General features: G+C 40.2%; 1 protein-coding gene across 3 annotated transcripts in view; it reads left to right on the top strand.

The window, feature by feature from the left end:
• The window catches only part of LIMCH1 (LIM and calponin homology domains 1), a 359644-nt gene that overhangs the window by 127110 nt on the left and 209601 nt on the right, over positions 1-22933 (top strand). The window lies entirely within an intron of this gene.

The raw sequence follows: 22933 nt of genomic DNA on the forward strand, positions 1-22933 counted from the left end.
CTTCCTTACTTCATTCCTTCCTTCCATCTTCCTTTGGTAAATTCATTTAGCAAAATCTTGACCTGATCTGAAATGACATTAGGTTATTCTTTATCTTAATATATTAAACTTAATGTGAACGTTCATACATTTTACCACAGAAGTATTGTGTTTGATTACAGAGTGCTTCCCCAGATCTTTTGGACGCATTACATAGTAGACAGTACATATATTACCATTCTAAAAATGTAATACATTACCAATTAGCTTCAAGAGTTTTGGGTAAGGCATGGAGTCCTGCATTATCAGGTATCTGGTTTTCTCTTATTCAGGTAAGATCAAAGGTGGTGATCACACTTTGGCCACCTTGAGAGTCTTTTTCACCTAGTGTCTCTTTGTTCAGTGTAACTGGTGGGTACCAGCTCGGATGTCTAACTCTGGGCTTTTGTGTGTTGGGAATGTTTGTAAAGCTCTTTTATGGCGACACTGTTATTTTTTAAGAAGTTGAAAAACTGTCACCTCACCCTGGGAAACACAGGCAAAGTGTTTATCTGGTGATTTTCTTCCCAAAGGACTCATCAGAGGACTTGTTGTCATGAGTTCACTCCAACATAGTCAGACGGGGTAGCTTTCACCGTGATGTTTGTAATGATGTTGCAAGTGTTTAGGGCCAAGAGTCTTCTGTGCATCCACTGGGGCTGAGGATGATAATTCCTTTTATGAGGTGGGAATTAGTAATCTGTGCCTCCTGGTAGCTGGACACTGATATTTTTAAACCCCACCACCCACAACAGTTGAAATAAAGCCAAGCACATTTGAGTGACTGACATTCCTCCCCTTCTGTTGATCTGGCTTCTTCTTCAAGGGAAACAAATCTCTTATGTTCTTCTAGCATATACAAGTGTGATTACAACTCAGAAATCATACTATGCTGGTCTATTTGCTGCCTCCCTCTTTCAGTTAGTAATAGGTTTCCAAAGTCTTTGAAGTGTTGCTTCTCTGGAATGTCCCTCTGTGGCATCAGTGACTTCCATGTACTTGTCAAAGTGAGAGACGAAGGTGATTCTCAGTGCGGGCTGCTGGCTGTGCTTGCAGCCATAGGCATTTTTCATAGTGTCCAAGGCAGTGCCAGCAGCACACATTCCAGAAAAGCTTTCTTTTTAGTTAGGTAGTTTGTTTACTTATTTATTTGAATCCCAACAGGAAACAATTTCTTTTTAGTTTTAACAACCTTTTTTAGGATTATGTCATAGCTGGTTTTGAGGTTTTTTTTTTTTTTGAGATGGAATCTCACTTTGTTGCCCAGGCTGGAGTGCAGTGGCGCAATCTTGGCTCACTGCAACCTCTGCCTCCCTGGTTCAAGTGATTCTCCTGCCTCAGCCTCCCAAGTAGCTGGGACTACAGGCGCCTGTCACCACGCTCGGCTAATTTTTGTATTTTTAGTAGAGACGGGGTTTCACCATATTGGCCAGGCTGGTCTTGAACTCCTGATCTTGTGATTTGCCCGCCTCAGCCTCCCAAAGTGCTGGGATTACAGGTGTGAATCACCGTGCCTGGCCAAGATTTTATTTTTGTTTTAAAGCAATCAGGCTCATCTTTGAGCATAATTATGGGATTTTGTGTTCATGGATAATAACTGTAGTGGCCAGGGTTCTTGAAGGAGGCAGAAGGAGGAAAGGAACATCCAGTGGGCACCCCATACTTACCCACTACCCATATATCACCGTCCTCACTCTTCACCTTTTTCTTTCCTCAAACCTCCAACACCATTCTCCTTTTAGCGTTGTCAACTGATCACTTCTAAAAGAATCTGAAGAGAACTGCTCATCTTCTCACCAAATTTACCATCTGCCCTGCATCTGTACCCATTTACTCAGTCTTCCTTCCTTTGCAATGGATGATCTCTCCCTGCTCATGTGTAAGGCTAGACCTTACCCTTGTGATCTACATCTTTCAGAGATTTGCTCTTTGTTCCTGCGATTGTCATTTCTCTCTTTCCTACGTGATGGACTTCTCTTTCTCTACGGGGTCATTCCTTTAGTATGTGCTCTCCCTACACATCCATCTCCAGCTACTTCTCCTTTTCTACTCATTCAGAGAGTTGACTATGCTGTTCCTCCTTTATCCACTCCAGTGTACACGTCTCCCCACCATTCTGTAGAAATTGCTCATGTCAAGGTTACCTGTGTCTTTTATTGCCCCAAATCCAGCAGACAATTCCCAGTTCTCATCTTACACAACCCCCTAACAATTTAGACTATTAACCACGCCTCTTCTCTTCAAACATCTTTTCTGCATCTTTTCTGACTTAATGGTTGGCTGGCCTTAGGATTCAGTCCTTGGACCTCTTCTCTTGTACACTCCATGGGTGATTTCATCTAGTGGTCTCTGACCACATATTTCGTTCTCTCTCTTATTTCTGTCTCTATCCTCTAGGCCGTGGGTTAAAAGCACTTAACTTGGAAAGAGAGAGAGGCAATTCTTGTGGAGAGGTAAAAAAGGAACTACAAAGGTTAGGGAAGGTACTGGTAGCTCCCAGGACTTTGAAGTGTAATTGTTTTTGTGTCTGAGGATGCCAGTCTTTCCAAACTAAGACTTTTTTTTTTTTTTTTTAAACGTAGATGGAAGACTAATCATGTCTAGAGGTTGGGGTTTTGAATTGTTAGTAGAAATCTTAAAATAGTCATGTGAAAAATAACAGAAATGGTAGAACAGCAACAATTAGATCTCAACTCAGATTAACGAATACAGTTTGAGCTATCATGTGTTAGCTCTAACTTGCTAACAAGAAAATATTTTTGTATTAAAAAATATTGTGCTAGTCACATTGTGGTGAGGTTCAACTACTATGCATCGTGTGTCTCGGCACAGCAAAGCTTTGTTTTAGAAGCTTTTAGAAGCTGACTCACCTTGAACTGATTTTAATAAAAGTTTGAGGATGGTGGAAAGAGCAGTGTGGAACAATGCTTAATATTTCAAAGCAAGGACTTGAAAATCTATTTCTGCTTCTTAGTAATAGGATCTCTGAGGTTCCAGAATTATTTTTGAACTAGTTCACTGGCTCTTGGAGGCCCTGCTCCCCATGTCCATGGCACTGACGAGGTTCTTGCCGTAATTGCTTTTTCACCTGGCATTTGATGAAAATTGTTTGGGGAATTACTTGGTCATATATCTAAGAAGTATCCAACGTTTATCCTCCTAGAGATTGGATTTAATGGCCAAATGGCTGGATTTGGCCCTGTCCATGTCTTAGAGTTGCATAATTGTTAAAATTCCTGACTGCTATGTTCCCCAATTCAGTTTCAAATTAAAAAGTCAAGTGTGTATGTGAGGCAGGCTGTGATCCATCTTTTTGACTTACTAATTCCAGCCATGTATGTTTGTTCCTGGAGCTTCCTTTAGCTCTGCACACACTCCTTTCTTCCTGCCCATCTGAGTTCAGCCCACCTTTTTGGAAGCCCTCCCTCTCCAATACCCCACTCTCACCGGACTTGTTTCACTTCTCTTGAACATCTACACACTTCTCTTGAACATCTACACACAAGTGCACTTGCTACTTTTCTTTCCTTAACTTTGCTATAAACTGGATGCCTTATGTGGTGTGCAGTTTTAATTCCTTTATGGTTTAAAAGATTCTGCATGGGGCAAGCACATCTGTACGTAGTGTTGTGTGGGTAGTATTGCCCTGTAAGTCCGCTTTTTCTTTCTTTCAAGAGAAGCCATAAAAAAACCGTTTGTTTGTTTTTGCTTAAATATTAGCTCTTCGAATTTTAAAATTTTGGTGGCTTATGCACATTTTTTTAAAGTACCATGTGTGCCAGTACAGCAAAGGCCAAACGATACATGTAGGAGCCTGTTTGGCCCCTGAAGCCATGATTTTGCCAACTCTGCAGAAAGCCAGTTCCTTCCCTCTGTCCCTCCCTGCCTCCCTCCCTCCCTCATTCCGTCCCTCCTTCCCTCCCTCCTTCCGTCCTTCACTCTCTTTCCTTCCTTCCTTCATTCCTCTCTCTCTCTTTCTTTCCTTCCTACTTTCTGTTTTTCTTTCTTTCTGACAGGGTCTCACTCAGTTACCCTGACTGGAGTGCAGTGGTGCGATCATGGCTCACTGCAACCTTTGCCTCTTGGGTCCAAGTGACCATTCCACCTCAGTCTCCCAAGTAGCTGGGTCCATATGTGCATGCCACCACACCTGGCTAGTTTTTGTATTTTTTCTAGAGATGGGTTTTGCCATGTTGCTCAGGCTGGTCTCAAACTCCTGGGCTAAAGCGATTGCCCACCTCGGCCTCCCAGAAACCCAGTTTCCTAAAGCAAGTTCCACAGAACACTGATCCCACCCATTGGATAATTTTCCTGCAAAGTGGTCTTGGTTAGACAGATTGGGAAACAGTATTTTATCCCCCTCTGGAGAATCTCATTGGCATATTGTTGGCACTGAGAAGTTCAAAGTTAAAAAACAAAACAAAACTCTTTTAAAAATGCAGCATTCCCCAAGCTTACTTGACCATGGACCCTTCTTTCCACATCACATCTCTTAACATCCCATGGAGCTCGGATTCTGCAGAAAACACTTTGTGAAATGCTGCTGTAAGCATTTTTTTTTTCCTCCTCGGTAGGCCAGAGAATACATGCGAAGGCCAATCTCCATGAAATAATAATGTAATCCCATTCAAGACAAGAGGCGAAGAGCAGATATTGCCTCTGCATTTTAGCTCCTCCCAGTGCCATAAAATGACCACTTGGTAAATGTTGATGTGAGTGTGGATCTTTTAAGGACCTGCCAATACCAGGAGTGGAAAGAGGAAAGGTGTGTACTGTTTACTGCATGTTCTTGGAGATGTTAGGTCTGTTTCTTTGGCTTTGCTCAGGTTTGTCATTGTGTGCAGTGGTACATCCTGGTCCCATCACTACCAACATGTTACATAATGGATGAGGCTGAAGAGACTCAGGCAGCAGGCAGCAATTTAACAAAACAGAGAAAGAACAGAGCTGTTGATGGTTGGAAAATGCATTAGTCTTTTCTCTCTTTTACAAACAACAGATCCCTGTGTCAATTAGCAGTAAAATAGCAACTGGTCTGTTTTGCTAGTTCTACTGATCACCTCCCTGGCAGTGTAATCAAGAGTCTAGGTCGGGGCGTTTTTCCCACCCCTGATACAAGAATCAACTGAAAATGGATTAAAGACTTAAATGTAAAACCTGAAAGTACAAAACTACTAGAAGAAAACATAGGGGAAAACTCCATGACATTGGTCTGGGAAATGATTTCTTGGATATGACCCCAAAGCACAGGCAGCAAAAGCAAAAGTAGACAAATGAGAGTGCATCAAACTTAAAAGCTTCTGCACAGTGAAGGAAACAGTTAACAGAATGGAAATACAACCCACACACTGGGAGAAAATATTTGCAAATCATACATCAGATAAGGGGCTGATGTCCAAAATATATAAGGAACTCAAACGACTCAATAACTGGAAAATAAATAACCTTATTTAAAAATGGGCAAATGGCTAGGCACAGTGGCTCACACCTGTAATCTCAGCACTTTGGGGGGCTGAAGCAGGAGGATCACTTGAGGTCAGGATTTTGAGACCAGCCTGGCCAATATGGAACAAACGCGTCTCTACTAAAAATAAAAAAATTAACAAGGCACGGTGGTGCACACCTGTAATCCCAGCTACTCGGGAGGCTGAGACGTGATAATTGCTTGAACGCATGAGAGGGAGGTTGCAGTAAGCCTAGATTGCACCACTGCACTCCAGGCTGGGCAACAGAGTGAGACTCTGCATCTCAAAATAAAAATAAAAACAAAAGTGGGTGGCCAGGTGCGGTGGCTCATGCCTGTAATCCCAGCACTTTGGGAGGTTGAGGCAGGTGGATCACAAGGGCAGGAGTTTGAGACCAGCCTGGCCAATATGGCAAAACCCTGTCTCTACTAAAAATACAAAAATTAGCTGGGTATGGTGTCAGGCGCCTGTAGTCCCAGCTGCTTGGTAGGCTGAGGCAGGAGAATTGCTTGAATCCAGGAGGCGGAGGTTGCAGTGGGCTGAGGTCGCACCACTGCTCTCCAGCCTGGGTGACAGAGTGAGACTCTGCATCTCAAAATAAAAATAAAAATGGGCAAAGGGCCTAAATAGACTATTCTCAAAAGAAGACACACAAATGGCCAACAGATATATGAAAATATGCTCAACACCTCTAATCAGTAGAAAAATGCAAATTAAAACCACAATGAGATATCACCTCACACCTGTTAGATTGGCTGTTATCAAAAAGACAAAGGATAACAAACATTGGTGAGGATCTGGAGAACAGGAACCCTCGTACGTTGTTGCTGGTATTGTAAATTAGCATAGCCATTTTGGAAAACAGTAGGGAGGTTCCTTGAAAACTAAAAAATAAAATTACCATATTCTCCAGCATCCCACCAATGGGCATATACCCAAAGGAATTGAAATCAGTGTGTTGAAGAGATGTCTGTTTTCCCATGTTGACTACAGCACTATTCACCATAGCCAAGATATGGAAACAACAGAGTGTTCACAGTGGATAAAAATATGGTGTATATATACACAAAGGAGTACTATTCAGCCTTTAAAAAAAAAGCCAGGAAATTCTGTCATTTGGACAATATGAGTGAACCTAGAGGACACTGTGCTAAATGAAATAAACCAGGCACCGAGAGACAATTTTCAGGAGTTTAGTAGAGACCTTTGCCTTTGTTTTGTATTGCCTACCTGTAGCCAGGAAATCAGAAACAGCCATCTGAAAGGATGCTAGTTTCCATTATTCAAGTACTTATGTCTTTCTGTAAGATGTTGACTGTTTACAAATAAGAGTATATGCAAGTTTAGAAGTATCTGAATGTTTATATAGTTACATGCTTTGTTTTCAATCATTATTTGATAAAATTCTCCAATTTCATGAATATTCAGAAATTATAATACAGTTGGAACACTGCAATTGAATTAACTCTTAGTCCTATAATGTATGTCATACAGACTGTGAGTTTGCAGTAGGGGTCTGGAGCCAGTTCATATGGCTGGGGAGAAGGGATTGTGTCTGTTTCTTCCCCACTTTGCATTCAGTGATACCAGGTTGAGCATGAATTCAGCTGAGGTAGGAATATTGAAACCACAGAAGTTGGCAAATGGTGTACATTAGGAATCTCCCTATTCCCATGTTAACTGGTTGTTAAACATTTAGTAGAACACCCTTAGTCCTAGGCCATTTCTTAGGATGAGTTGATTATAAAGAATGTGGGAGTTGAACAGTGAGAACACATGGACCCAGGGAGGGGAACATCACACACTGGGGCCTGTGGGGAGTTAGGGGCAAGGGGATGGAGAGCATTAGGACAAATACCTAATGCATGTGGGGCTTAAAAACTAGATGACGGGTTAATAGGTGCAGCAAACCACCATGGCATGTGTATACCTATGTAACAAACCTGCACATTCAGCACATGTATCCCAGAATTTAAAGTAAAATAACACAAAAAAATGACATTAAAAAGAATTTTTAAAATACAATCAAGGAACTTTTAGAACATAGTGAGTGTTTTAACAATAACACAATTGCCTTTTATTTATTTATTTTTAGAGACAAGGTCTTGCTCTGTTGCCCAGGCTGGAGTGCAGTGGCATTATAGCTCACTGTAACCTTGAACTCCTGGGCTCATGTGATCCTCCTGCCTCAGCCTTTCAAAGTGCTGGGATTCCAGACATGAGCTCCTGCACCTGGCCCTCACAATTGCCTTTTATATCTTTATTCCTTTCTTCATTTCCCCAGTCTTTTGGTTAATGGTGTGTGGCCACAAGTTCCCATTGTTGGTTGATTAAACATGGTTCTCACCTATTAGTTCTATAAAGAATAACCTTGCTTTTTTTTTTTCTTTAATTTCAAGAGGATAGTCCAGTTTTGCATTGTTTCCTTAGAGTTCTTGGTAACACCCTGGAGACAGCACTTGTTCTTCATTGCTGTGGGCATTGTTCGTGGAGGTGGAGGTAAGGAGAGCCAGATACAGAGCCTGAGCAAGGTTCACTCCTGTGGAGGCCAAGATGGCTGCGCTGCCTCTGGCTGGGCAACACCACAGTCCGCATCACAAGGCTCAGTGACGAATGGCATTTTAGTGGGCTGCGTTACCACCTGCTGTCTGTATCACAAACCAGCCAAAAGAACAGATTTCCTGCCATAATACATTATTTATAAGTCTAAGGAACCAAAGGAAGATAAGTAGGGAAATATTTTGTTCCAGAAATGCCTGATGGTATTAAATGAGGCATCTTGTCTTCCTTCCTTCTGTTCCTCTCCACCCTCCCTTAATGGATATGTATTTTTCATTCCATAGGGGACTGAGTTGTATATAGGATTATTTCAAGCTGAATTCTCTGGGTACTTGTGATGATTTTTTAAAAACAGATAAAAATCCAGGGACCTGACAAAGATTGTTATTATTTCACCCCCGTGGTGATGAGTGAATTGATAATAAATGCACAGACGTGTTGATGTTTTTCTGGATTTGGGGGTTTATTTTCTTACTACACATTTTGAGGAAAAGGCACATTGAAGAGAGCAGAAGGTGGCATAGGCAGTGGAAGTCTGATCTTTCTTTGCAACTCCACTGATAATAGGAGGAAATCAGCAACATATTTAGACAACATGGCACACTGGCTAGGAGCGCAGGTCAGGAGCCAGACTGCCCAGCTTAGAATCCTGGGTCTGCCACCTGCTAGCTATAGGAAATTGGGCAAATTACTTAATGGTCTGTACTTTTGTTTCTTCATCTGGAAAGCAGGGATAATAATAATGCTTATATCCAGGCTCCTGATAGCCCACCGAGCACTTTTGTGTAAATTAGAAAAGGCAGCTCCCCAGAGTGGACTCTATGGCTTGGGTACAGACAGTAGCTTTATGTGAATTAGGAAAACAGGACTCTTCCTTCAGAGGAGTTTGCGTAGTTTAGCAAAGAGAGCTCAGGCTGGGTGTTTGCCCCAACATGACAGCCTGTGTAACCAGCCGTGGTAGCTCTGACTACCACACCAGGTGCTAAGGAGTAAATGAGTTGATAAAGATTCAATACAAGATGCTGCTATTATCATCATCATTATTTTGAGGTGACAAGCTAGCGTAGAAGAGGGTTCAGAAGAGCCTATAGATTCGTGCAGAGTAATCTTAGAAAATGAAGCAATTTGCTGAAAGCCCTTGGTTATTAGCAAAACTGTGGCTAGAGCCCAGTTGTCTTGACTTGGTTTTTGACAATCCTGACTAGGCGTTGCTACACAGCTATGTGATTCAAACAAAAGAACCATTGATAGAGGATAGGGGTGAGGGGCACTACGGTCAGTCCCAGCCCCAAGTGCCACTGAGAGCCATTCAGATAACAAACTCTTAGAAGATGATGGGTTTTCCTCCTAAAACCACACAGTATATTGGTTCCTTTGTCCAGAAGTTAAGTGTTAATTTAAACATATGCCATGAAGTAGGCACGTGGGGATCACAGCTACCATCTTAATGGTGGACTTGAGGAATATTAGTAGATGGATGAAGATGTATTTCTGTAATATTTGAACTAAATAGCTTTTAAAAGTAGTATTTTTCACTACAGTCTTTTCTGAGTAAAACTAAATGGAAAAAATACCTTTGTTTTTTATAAGAGGGAAAATAAGGGAGTTGAGCTACTGTGCAAGTTATGCTGTATTTTTCCAGTTCCCTGTAAAACCTTTTTCATTATAAAATGTAACACAAGTATAGAGAATTACATGAAACAAATACATAGCTTAGCTAATCATTTAAGGTGAACAGTCTTGTAATGACTACTCAAATCAAAAATTAGTATTTTGCCACCCTGGAAGCGCATTTGTTGCTATCCCTCAATGATCACTCCTTCCTTCCTTCCTAAAATCACTCTTCTCATGTTCTGTTGATCACTTCCTTGCTTTTCTTGATAGTTGTGTTGCCCAAGTCAAGCCCTTTTAAAGGATAGGCTGTTTGAACTGTGATCGTTCTGTCTTTATGCTGAGCATTTCACCATGTTTTATTTTCATTTGGTAATCTAATAACTTGTTTGGGTGAATTCTAGTAGTTTCCTAACTTGAGTTTGATGCCTTTTTAAATGCCAAGAATTGGCTACATACAACAGTTTTGTGGTTACTTTGGATTCTTAGTTAAACATTATCCAGTTATTAGAATATCAAATAGTGAAATTGATCACTTCTTCAGACAGCTCTACAACTGTTACAGGACTGTGTGTTCTTGGCAGAGCCTCTAGTTTTGGTTCTTTGTCTGAACTCTGGAAGCCAAGGGGCTCAACCCCTTCTTCCTTCCCATCCTCATTGGTAACGTCATGTCGATTTAATGGCTAGTAAGTGCCATTTCTGTGTAGTAAGCAGGTGAAGAGTGAGTTGAACATAAATGTAGTGACCGATAGTGAACTGGCAAATGAGTATCATTAGAGAAAATCAATATGAAAAACTCCTAGAAATTAATGAGGTGGCACTGGACAGGTTGTTGACCTGAGTATTTTCCATGGGCTGTTGAACTACTTTTAGCCCTAGCCCCCAAACATTTTATTATGAATGTTTTGAAACATTCAAAAGAAAGAAAAAGAAAAGGGACGGAAGAGGAGGGGAGGGAGATTGGTTCAAATAGACCCATATACCCACCATCTAGTTTCAACAGTTGTTAGCATTTTCTATATTTGTCCCCTACACACACATACCACTCTCGTATTTTTTCGGTCATTTCAAAATAAATTATAGATGTCAAAACTCTTTCCCTTTATTTTAGTATGCGTCTCCAAAGTGCAAGACCACTCCCCTATATAACCACCATGCCATTATCACTCTTTTTTGTTTGTTCAAAATAGTGTGTCACTTGGTCCTCCAGGCTAGAGCACAGTGCTGTGATCACAGTTCACTGTAGCCTCCAACTCAAGCTATCCTCTTGCCTTAGCCTCCCAAGTAGCTGGGTCTACATGCATGCACCACCACACCCGGCCAATTTTTTTTGTTTTTTATAGAGGTGGGGTCTCACTGTGTTGCCCATGCTAGTCAAACTATTGGCCTCAAACAATTCTTTCACTTCAGTCTGTCAAAATGCTGGGATTACATGCGTGAGCCACTGCGCCCAGCGTCACTCTTAATAAGGTGAACAGTGATTATCATCACATGGCCAGCGTATATTTAGCTTTCCCTAAATGTGCCCAAAACATTAATTACAAATATTCTTTTAAAGTAGGATCTCATTAAGGAATATACATTGCCATTGGTCATTATGTCTCATGAATCTCTTATCTAGAATAGCAACCCCTCCACTTTTCTTCATGACATCAACTTTTTGAAGTCCAATTCTCTTATACAATGTGTCATTTTTTGGATTTGCATGATTATTTCTTCATAGTCTCATTTAACACAGATAACGTGTATAGGAGGTTATCACATGGGCTTCCCCATGTGATTTTGTGCTCAGCACTTACAAACCCGGATCCATTGTTGAAGTGGCAAATTTGCCTCAACTAGATTTTCTCTCCCCTGGGCAGGATTTCTGAACAAAAGTTGCAGCCACCTGATTTAGACACTTCAGTTATGGATTTTCTTCTCCTTAAATATGAAGCTTGAAAAAAAATAATAGAACTACCATTTTTGCACACTCAGTAAGTACTAAATGTCCTATTAGATGGTTCCTACCCATGATTTCCAACCTGTAACAGGTTGAAAATTGGACTGTTGTCAATCAGACTTCCATAACCATCTTTTAAAGGGAGCAGGCTCAGAGAAATGAAGTCATTTGTCCAATTCTCAGGTGTCAGACCTGGAATTGGAATGTAGATCTGCCTAATTCACAGGTTTTATACTTCACTGTGCTGAGGGCTAGCTGACAGTTAGATGCACTGATTTGCCAAAATTAGCCAAGAACTGGCGGGGCGTGGTGGCTCACTCCTACAATCCCAGCACTTTGGGAGGCCGAGGTGGGTAGATCATGAGGTCAAGAGATTGAGACCATGCCGGCCAACATGGTGAAACCTCGTCTCCACTAAAAATACAAAAATTAGCTGAGCATGGTGGCACACATCTGTAGTCCCAGCTACTCGGGAGGCTGAGGCAAGAGAATCTCTTGAACCTGGGAGGCGGAGTTTGCAGTGAGCTGAGATTGCGCCACTGCACTCCAGCCTGGCGACAGAGTGAGATTCCATCAAAAAAGAAAAAAAAGAAAAAAGCCAAATACTAAAACATTTATTCAAGGAGCAACATGATACCCAGGTAACAATAACACTGTGGTCAAAGCACATCTCTGCTCCTTGAAATGGAGGCAACCCATGTAGCCTATGAGCTCTCCACTAGTCCATTTTCTTTCTGGACTCTTCCTTCTCCCTGCTCTCAATTCAGTTACTAAGGCTTTGTGCTGTGATAGAGCTCATTTTGAGTGTTGTCTGTCTTTCTGTGCAGCTTCTGTTCTTCCTTTTTGCAAGGCAAGGACAACTTAAGGATGTGCACACACAGTTTTGCTAAACCCCACTCACACATGTCTCTGGACTGACCCATTTTCTGCATCTAGATCATACAAGGGCTCGAGCAAAGGAATTAATGCTCCCAGGGTGCTTTTGAGCATCGGCTGTATTCTTAATTAGATTTTTTTTTGTAGAATCTGTCAGTCTGTGTCTATAAACAGTGCCTTCTGGTTTTCTGATGACATGATGAAAATATAAATGGATTCTGCAGATTGCATTTTATTATCCTCAATATTAAGCACTCAGAACTGGTGCTGGAGGGAATTATGGTCGGATAATTTTGATTAAATAACCTCAGGCCTGGACTTCTGTGTTGTTTCTTTGCCAACACAAACTGAATAGATATGGGGAACTATTGTTATTAAAGAAAGTGTAGCAGTGTAACTGCCACAGAAAGAAGAGTTGGGCTTCAGAATGCAGCGTGGTGGGGCAGTGAAGCCCTGGGCTGGGCGAAAGGAGAACTGAGTCTAGACTCATCCTTGCTGCTAGCTAGTTATATGACGTTGAGCAAGTCACCTGATTTCCAGGACATTATTTTCCTCATCTATAAAATCCAGGGGTTGTGCGTATAACCTGAACTTTAGCATAAAGAAAGGACATGGATGGATCTCTAGAAAGATCCCTGGATGCTGTGTGGGAGATGGCTTGTAGAAGGGCTGCAGTGGAAGTAGAGAGACCCCTCAGATGGCAACTGCTGTTGTCTTGCTGAGAGATGATGGGAGCCTACACTAGAGTCATAGCATAGAGACAGAGAGAAAAGGACAGACCTAAATATATTTTGAGTAGAGAATGTTATTCTTCTTGGTGGTTTGAATGTATCTCCGTGTTACTGGGGGAGGGAGATGGTAGTGCCATTCACTGATGTGGAGGAGACCAGAGGTGGAACCGGTTGGAGTAGGGAACAGATGTTAAGTCTTTGGTATTGATGTTAGTGTGCAATAGTTTTTTTTTTTTTTTTTCTTTTGAGACCGAGTCTCTCTCTGTCACCCAGGCTGGAGTGCAATGGTGCAATCTTGGCTCACTGCAACCCTCGGTCTCTTGGGTTCAAGCAATTCTCCTGCTTCAGCCTCCTGAATAGCTGGGATTACAGGTGTGTACCACCATTCCTGGCTTATTTTTGTATTTTTAGTAGAGATGGGGTTTCACCATGTTGGCCAGGCTGGTCTCCCAACTTCTGGCCTCAAGCGATCTGCCTGCCTCGGCCTCCCAAAGTGCTGGGATTACAGGTGTGAGGCACTGTTCCCAGCCTGAAATAGTCCTAGGTACGCAAGTGGAGACGTTGACTAAGAAATTGGATATTTGATTCTGGACCAGAGATCAGTAATGCATGTAAAAATGTGAGTTATCATCATCTGTGAGTTGTAGAGAGTCATAGGATTGGATGGGACTATCCAGGGAAGGAGGTGGGGGTGGTACAGAGAGAAGAAAAGAGACTCGAAGAGAGGAGAAAAATGCTTGCAATTACAGCTAGGAGGAGAATGACATAGAAGTCCCTAAGGCTATGGAGAAAGGAATATTTATTTAAGGAAGGAGAAGGAAATCAGGAGTGTCTGCTGGTGGGGAAGACTAGGAGAGGCAAGGGATCCAAAATAGAGGGAGAGGGTGACTGTCATACTGCTGCGATGTTACAATGAAATGAGAAAAATGTCTTTTGGGTTAGACAGTATGACAATATTAGAATATAAGAGGAGAGCTGGGAAAGCATGGCCTTATTTAAGATCAGGGAGGAAGCTGAAAAAAGGACTGGAAAGGGAAAAACCAAGAATGAGATCCGTGACAATTTTATTATTGCTGCCAATAATGATAATGGAATGTCCTGAGCTCTTACAATGGAGCAGGCAATGTAGTCTGGGTTTTATAGACATTAATTTATTCTTCATGCAAACCTTTGGAGTAGGTTCTATTAGCATGTCTTAATTACGAAAGCTGAGGGTTGGTGCAAGTTCATTAGTTGCCTAAGATGATTTAGCTTATGCTGGGGGTCTGAGAGTACAAGGATTTTCAGTGACTTAAATGAGGACAGCTTGCAGATAGCTAAGCTATGATGATAGGGTAATGGGTGTAGGATACTTATATAGGAAGTTTGGACTGTGACAGGAAGGAGAAGAACAGGATGGTGATTGAAGGTCTGGATTGAATGAGGGTTTTTAGGAAAAGAGGAAACTCATGCTGTCAGTAGAGAAATGATGGATACTGTGGGTAGAGGGGTAGGGTTGACATAAAAAGGCAGGACCTAGGGATGAGAAGGGGTAGGGCCCAGAGCCTTGATAGAGGAACCCAGTTTAGGAAGGAGAGAATATATTTCTGCCTTTTGAGCTGGCAGGATAAAATGAAAAGATAGGTGTGGATATGGCATGTTGTCGGGGGGTGTGTGGGGCCAGGGATGGTGGTTCTAAAGGAAAGTCTTCCCCGATGGTCTCTCTCTCATTGCAATTCCAACCATGAGGTCATTGGCTATACATGGGGCTGGGAGAGTCCACGGAGAGATAATTAGGAACAACAAGCAAAATGTCATTCTGGAAGAATCTCTTTAGAAGTAGGAAATTGATGAGAAATAGGGAAATTGATTACTTCCCTTGCTCCCATCTTCTGGGGTGTCTCTTTTGCTCTGGGTTCAGGTGTAACCTGTAGTACTGGCACACAAGGTCCTTCACCATCTCGACCATGCCTACTCTGGTACCTCACCACCTACCACCCTTCTCATCCCCACCTCCCGGGACCCCTGTGCTCAGCTCTTTGAGCTTTTGGTCTTTGTTCAAAGAAACCTTTGTACAGGTCTTTGTATCTGCCTGAAGCGCTCTACTTCATCTCCTTCCTTGGGAAATTCCTTCTCATCTCAGGACCAACTTAAATGTCAGCCACTCAAGGGCCTTCCCTGACTGTCTTAGGAGAGGGAGTTTATTCTTCAGCCCTTGTATAATATTTTGCTCAAATGCTGCACAAAGGGTGCTTAACTGTGGCATCAACTCTGTAGACACGTTCCCTGGGTTAAATCCAGGCTCCATTATTCACTAGTTTTGTGCCCTTGGGCAAGCTACTTAACCTTTTTGTGCCTGGATTTCTTTGGCTTTAAAATGTAAGCAATAGTCAAACACCATAAAGTTGTTATGAGGTTTAAATAAATTAATATGCGACAAGCATTTAGAACAGAGAGGGCATATGGTAGTGATATGAATGTAAGCTGTTGTCATTCAACTATTTCTTCAGTTATGCAATTTGTGTTCATTGCTTCTTCCATGCTCGTGTGCCTCTCTTCCATAAATTTATTGAAAACCACACATCTCTTCCATCAATCTATTGTTTTCTAATGTTTTATTTTTTTTCCTGGACTGTGATTTCTGCAGGATTGGGCCCAGATCTTGTCATTTTGGTCTTATGCACACCTTTTACACTGACTGACATAAAACAGGTATTTGGTAAATGATTTATTGGTTGATTTCTAATTCTGGCTTAGATGAGTGTGATTCATCAATGTTTACAAATCGCTTCTGTAGAATTTTGATTCGATTGTTTCTAGCAATCCCACAAAGGATATATTCCTCAGAAAATGTCAAAAGTAAGATAAATTTTGTTCTGTTTTATTACACAATTTAGGTATAAAATATGCAGAGATGTTCTTTTGAGTTAAGTCAAATATAATCAGAAGAGAGTAAGCATAATGAGCTACAGATTATCTTCAGTGAACTAATGAGGTGTTTGTAGGAGGAAATTACGGTCTTCTGAAAAGTGTGCCTGCTTTTGTACAATTTAGGGAAAATATTCATGTCTTTCAAAAATTGCCAAAATCTGTTAAATCTAGTGTTTTGTTCCAGTTGCTTGAATCTAGGCACCCTTATTTCATCAGCCAACAGAATCTCCTCTTAAGATCATTATAATAGGGTTTGTCAACATTTGTTTAAACTCTTCTTCAGATAGATAGTTTGTGAGTGGACTGTAGTTGTCTACCAGATTGCTTTCAAAAAACAACCAAAGATTAATGAAAATGTTTATAAAATACCTTATATAAAAATGGGAATGATCAGGCTGGGAGACTGATTCTTGGCAGCCTTTGACTTTTTATGGCAATTACATAATAACAATAGTTACAAAGAAATTAGCGGAGTGGAGCATACTGATATACAATGTTTTATATCACATTATAAACACACTGTGAAAATGTTGCCATAAAGTTGTGTGGTTTTCTTTATTAGACTGTTTTTTTTTTAAAGTCCCCCATGTTTCTTATTTGGGTGGTTCAGAGCAGTTCCATTGACATAGACAAACTTAGAAACATAATTACCTTTTAGTTCTGTGGAAAGGAAATAGGATACAGATGAGCTTCCTCAATAATTGCTTCCATAAAATAGTGTGATCACACATTAAAATCTCCTCTGGCTTCTTTCTGCTTTTGGTGTAACTGCTAAAGTAGAGGAACACTTTTCTTTTCCTTTAAAATCATCAAGATTTTGGCGAATTATCCATTCATTGATTGTGTTAATCTTCGTGTCCCTGTAAGAAATATTTTGGTTAGTGAATTAATCCTAAAGCATAAAGCAAGAAAAATCTGGTATTGGGCTTCCTTGAAAGGCATATAGGGCATAGTTGGTGACATAATTGCCACCATAAGTACTTCTGAGGGTCCCCTTGAATGGAGACATATATCGGAGTTTATTATGCCCACCTTTAAGATAGTGGTGTCCAGTAGTTTTTGTCCATGCATGCCCATTAGTTTGTGTGTTTGTATGTTTACTTGTTTGGTTTTATGTTGAGCACCATTAGGGAACTATGAGAACTTTCACTTAACCTTGAGTGAGATGGGGAGCTATGGGGGTGGGAGCGGGGTCTGAGTGGAATGGTAGCATCATCTAATTTTATAGGATTACCCTGACTGCTGGGTTGAGAAGAGATGGACAGGAGGCAAGGGTAGAAGCAGCAAGACCGGTTAGGAGACTCTTGACCTATGTAGGTGTGACAGTGGCTTGGAAAAAGACAGTAGAATGCAGGCAGTTAGAAGCAATGATTCTGGCTAAGTTCTGAAGGGAGAATCAACAGGATTTGTTGATAGATGTGGTTAGGTGTAAAAAGATAGAGGTCAAGCATAATTCTTAAGATTTTGGCCAAACAGCTGCAAAGATAGAGCTCTAAGGATTAAGTGATCAATGGGCAAGGATCAAGAGGTAAGAGAGCAGGATCTGGGGGGCTGATGAAGTGCTCCTGACATTGCATGCAGCTCTTCCCCTGCTGTCCCCTGAATGCTTCTTAACCTGGGCTCTCTCTTCATCACTTCCATCTCAGGCTCTTTTTAAGAGCTCTGCTAAACTTCCCCGTTCTGCTAAGTTTCCCGTTCTGCCAAGCTTCCCATCCTGCCCTTGTATCTTTGGAGAGTGATCATGAGCTGATGGTTTGCCCAGTGCCTTGTCTGGAAGGTTGCTGAGAGTCCTTCATCAGTCAGGATCCGGGTGGCACAGTAAGGAAAGGCAGTCACTTTTTGTATGCCCTGCAAATGGACTGTTGGTACTGGTGGTTGATTCTTGGCAGCTGTTTTGCTGTTTATAGCAATGGCTTATGCTTTCATGAGGGGAACAGGAATTAGCAGTCTTTATTGTTAGTATATAGAATGTGTGATATTGTAAACATATTATAAAGATGTTGCTGAGAGGGGTTGTTGAGACAGGCCATTCCAAATCCTGACTACAGTGGAAGGTCCTCCCTCTGTGATTCTGAACTGCTGGCTTAGTTTAGTATACAAGGTGAGGGCTTTGTGAAATGTACTGTGCATAGGAATCATATGGGAATCTTTTTAAGATGCTGTTTCTGATTTAGTAGTTCTTAGAGGGAGTGGAAGCATTGGGAATCTATGTTTCTTTCTTTCTTTTTTTCTTTTTTCTTTTGAGACGGAGTTTTGCTTTGTCAGCCAGGCTGGAGTGCAGTGGCGTGATCTCAGCTCATCGCAACCTCCGCCTCCTGGGTTCAAGCAATTCTCCTGCCTCAGCCTCCTGAGTAGCTGGGATTACAGACGCATGCTACCACGTCCAGCTGATATATATATATATATATATATATATATATATATATATAGTGTCTGTAATCTTATATATCGTATTTTTAGTAGAGACGGGGTTTCACCATGTTGGCCAGGCTGGTCTTAAACTCCTGACCTTGTGATCCACCTGCCTCGGACTCCCAAAGTGCTGGGATTACAGGTGTGAGCCACCATGCCTGGCCGAGAATCTGTGTTTCTAATATTAATTGCAGGTGAAGATGCTGCTGCTACTGGTCTAAGGACCAAATTTTCAGTGGCTTGGTCCTTGGTGAATTTCTGCAGTCTGTACAGCTGTTGATCCTCCTAACAAAGATCCAAGTGCATCTATCCTAAATAGATGGAATGGATGGCATTTGAATTGGTAGAGAGCAGTGTGAAGACCATGCTTGGACCTAATGGGCATGGGAGAGGGATGACAGAGAGCAGAGGAAGAGGAACAGTGGTGAAAACTAGCATCTTCCTGCAAACACATGGTGCCTATTCCCAGAATTGGGAGTCTAAGAAGTTGAATTTGATCAGACTATATCTTGGAGGACTTTTGATTTGCAGACTGACTTTTAGATTGTTATATCAATCCCTATTTGAAAATTTTCAGTGGCTATGCATTACATGCCAGGATAATTTTAAATGGTAAATGAGCAATTTAGGTTGTATGTGGGGCACCAATTTTTTTATGTTCTTTTTTTTTTTTTTTTTACAGGGTTTCACTCTATCACCTAGGCTGGAGTGCAGTGGTGCAGTCTTGGCTCACTGCAACCTCCGCCTCCCGGGTTCACATCGTTCTCCTGCCTCAGCTCCCGAGTAGCTGGGACTATAGGCGCCGGCCAACACACCTGGCTAATTTTTTGTATTTTTAGTAGAGACGGGGTTTCACCGTGTTAGCCAGGATGGTCTCAATCTCCTGGCCTTGTGATCCACCCACCTTGGCCTCCGAAAGTACTTTTTTTTTTTTTTTCTTAATAGTTACGTTTTCTTGTATTTATCATAAGACTTTAGATTGCTTTTCTCATCAATCGGTGAGCTTCCTGCACACAGTGGCCACAGTTCATCTGTGGTTCTCTCTCTAGATCCTGCTCATTATCATTGCTCAATACATGGAGAAAGGCCTAGGTAAAGTGAACCAGAGATTCTGAAATAAATATAGCTAAACTTTGTTGGGTTCTCAGTGTTGGCACTGTTTTCACTATAACATAATGCTTTTAACAAAAATGTAAAGACTTATGACAAAATGTTTTAGAACCTTTCTAATCACTTCTTGGTGAACAAAGTTTAGTATTACAGAGAGGATTAGTGATGTTTCCAAAATGTAAATCATTCTGACAGATGACCCATCAGTGGCAGACAAATCATGGACAGATTCTGGGAAAAAAATGACAACATGTTTAAAGTCTATGTTTAAAATATTAACTTTTTAAATGGGATATTTCTTAATTTATTTTGGGAAAACTAGATATTCATAAACTGTTGAATGACTTTTTAAAATTCATTTTCTTACCGTCCCTCAAATAAGAATGAGAGGATATTAACAAAAAAATTGTTTGTGACATTACATAGTGGGAGTGGTTAATGAGCATTGAGACCATTTAGTTTCTTTAGACTGTTTTATTTGTAACAAAAAATCTTGTTTGATTTTTCTAATGGTTAAAGTAATATATATTGTAGAAAGTTTTAGGAAAATATTGAAAAATTTAAAAAGTAAAGTAAAAATCATATATGATTCCCAATGTGAAGAAATACCATTTTTGGCATATTTTGTGTATGTGTCTTATAATATCTGTCTGGTTTTGGTATCAGGGTAATAGTAACATAGTAAAATCAATTGGGAAGTATTCTTTCGTTTTCAATTATCTGGAAGAGTTTGTGTAGAATTGCATTATTTCTTCCTTAGACATTTGGTACTATTTATTAGGTAAGCCTTCTGGGCCTGACATTTTCTTTGTGAGAACGTTATCTATCTATGTCTTTGTTGAGTGAATTATGGCTGTTTGTGTCAAGGGATTTATCAAGTTCATCCAAGTTGACTAATTTATTGGTATAAATTTATAACTTTTCTTGTTATTCTTTTAGTATCTATAGTATCTGTAATAATGTCATCGCTGTCATTCTTGATGTCAGTAATTTCTGCCTTCTTTCTTTTTTGACTAAAAACAAAAGGGTTACCAATTTTATTGGCTAAGAGTTTATTAATGTAGCCAAAGGTTTCTAAATTTTATTGATCTCACAAAACCCCCCACCAGCTTTTGGTTTCTTTGATTTTTCTCTATTGTTTTTCAGTTTTGTATTTGATTGATTTCACTCCTGAGTTTCCCCCCTTTCTTCTACTTAATTTGGCCTTAATTTGATGAGATAAAGCACAATTCATTGATTTGAGATGATCTTTTCTGACATGGGCATTTTGTGGCATTCCTTTCTTCTAAATACTGCATTAGTGTCTTTCCATACATTTTGATATTACCATATTCTTTCACTACAAAATACATTCTAATTTCTTTTTGATTTCTTCTTTGATGAATGGGTTATTAAGAATTATGTTATTTAGTTTAAAAATGTTTGGGGGATTTTCCAGTGATATTTCTGTTGTTAGCTTAGAATTTAATTCCATTGCAATCAGATAATATATTTTGTATGAATTCTTTTAATTGTATTGAGATTTGTGTTCTGACTCAGAATTTGGACGGTCTTCATAAATGCTCACTGTGAACTTTAAAAAATGTACATTCTGCAGTTTTAGGGTAGAATATTCTAGGAGTGTCATTTAGGTCTGTTTGGTAGATAGCGTTGGTCAAGTCTTTTATAGCGTTATTGATTTTTCTCTCTACTTGTCCTGTCAATTATTGAAGGGAGATATATAAATCTCTGACTCTGTTTGTGGATATGTCCATTTCTCTGTATAGTTCTATCTGTTTTGGCTTGTGTATTTTTAAGCTTTTTAATTAGGTGTGTGGATGTTTAGGATTCTTACATCTTCCTGATTAGTGAGCCTCTTTATCATTATCAAATGATTTTATTTCTGTTGTTATTTTTGTTATGAAAGTTTCTTTGTCTGATATACAGTTATATCAGACTTTCCCGGAAAAGAATATGTATTTCCCAAACAATACAGTGTAACAACGATTTACATATAACCATATATATATGGTTAATCCAGCTTTCTTTTGATTAGTGTTATGGTATATCTTATTTTATTCTTTTATTTAACTTTTTGTGTCTTTATATTTAAAGTGCATTTCTGTAGGCAGTATATAGTTGTTGGGTCCTGCTTTTTTAGCCATTCTGACAATCTCTGTCTTTTAATTGGGGATGTTTAAACCATTTATATTTAAGGTAAGTATTGACATGATCAGGTTTAAGTTTATAATCTATTTTTTTTTCTATTTGCTCCTTCTGTTCTTTGTTCCCCTTCCCCTTTTTTGTTGCTTTTAAAATTGTTAGTATTTTTTATGATTAATTTTATCTTCTTTCTTTGGTTTGTTAGCTATAACTTTATTTTGCTGTTTTAGAGGTTGCTCTAGGGTTTATAGTCAAGTCAGGCTTCCATATCCATGAGTTCTACATCTGTGGGTTCAACCAACTGTGGACCAAAAATATTAGGAAAAAAAAAGCATCTGTTTTTGTTTTCGTTATTTCATAAACAATACAGTGTAACAACTATTTATATAGCATTTACATTATGTTATGCAGTGTAATCTGGAGATGATTCAACATATACTGGAAGATGTGCATAGGTTATATGCAAATACTACACCATTTTTTATCTGAGACTTGAGCATTCACAGATTTCGGTTGCTGAGATAGGTTTTGAAAGCATTCCCCCATGGATATTGAGGGATGCCTGTGTACATACTTACCTGGTATATTTTCGGTGCTCAATAAATATTTACTGAATGAACACATGAACAAATGTCTCCCTGGTGCCCAGGCCACAGGGCTGCTGAGAGCCAGAGGCACCAAGAGTGGTTGTCAATGCTGTGCTGTCAGACAATTATTCTTTCCCAGCTTTCAATTTTTTCTCTTTTATGCCATATTATTAATGGATATTGACTTTAATCTTCCTGTCTTGATGTTAGTACCTTGAGATTAGGCATCCATATCCTCTGCTCCCTGAGTCCGTGGAGGTTTCAGTAAATAGGGACTTTATCCTCAGGTGCGCTTTCTCCAGACTTTTTGAAAGTGTGCGTGGGGTGGGTCCTCTGGATGAAAGAGACTGTGGCCTTGACTAACTGTGCCCAAACCCCCAGAAGTAAGAAATTCTTATCAGGAAGGGCAGATATTTTTTAAGGTAGTAAATAGAAAAAAAGGCTTCAAAGAAATGGTCTAAATTTAACCTTAGTTGATCTAGGCAAAGCTATACATGGGAAGGAAATTCAGGCCTAACAGATTTTCCCCATTCTTGGAATGCCACCAGTTTTTTCAAGGTTCTTGAAAAA

The sequence above is a fragment of the Mandrillus leucophaeus genome, unplaced genomic scaffold (genome assembly GCF_000951045.1).
Source record: "Mandrillus leucophaeus isolate KB7577 unplaced genomic scaffold, Mleu.le_1.0 Scaffold320, whole genome shotgun sequence".
NCBI classification, from domain to species: Eukaryota; Metazoa; Chordata; class Mammalia; order Primates; family Cercopithecidae; genus Mandrillus; species Mandrillus leucophaeus.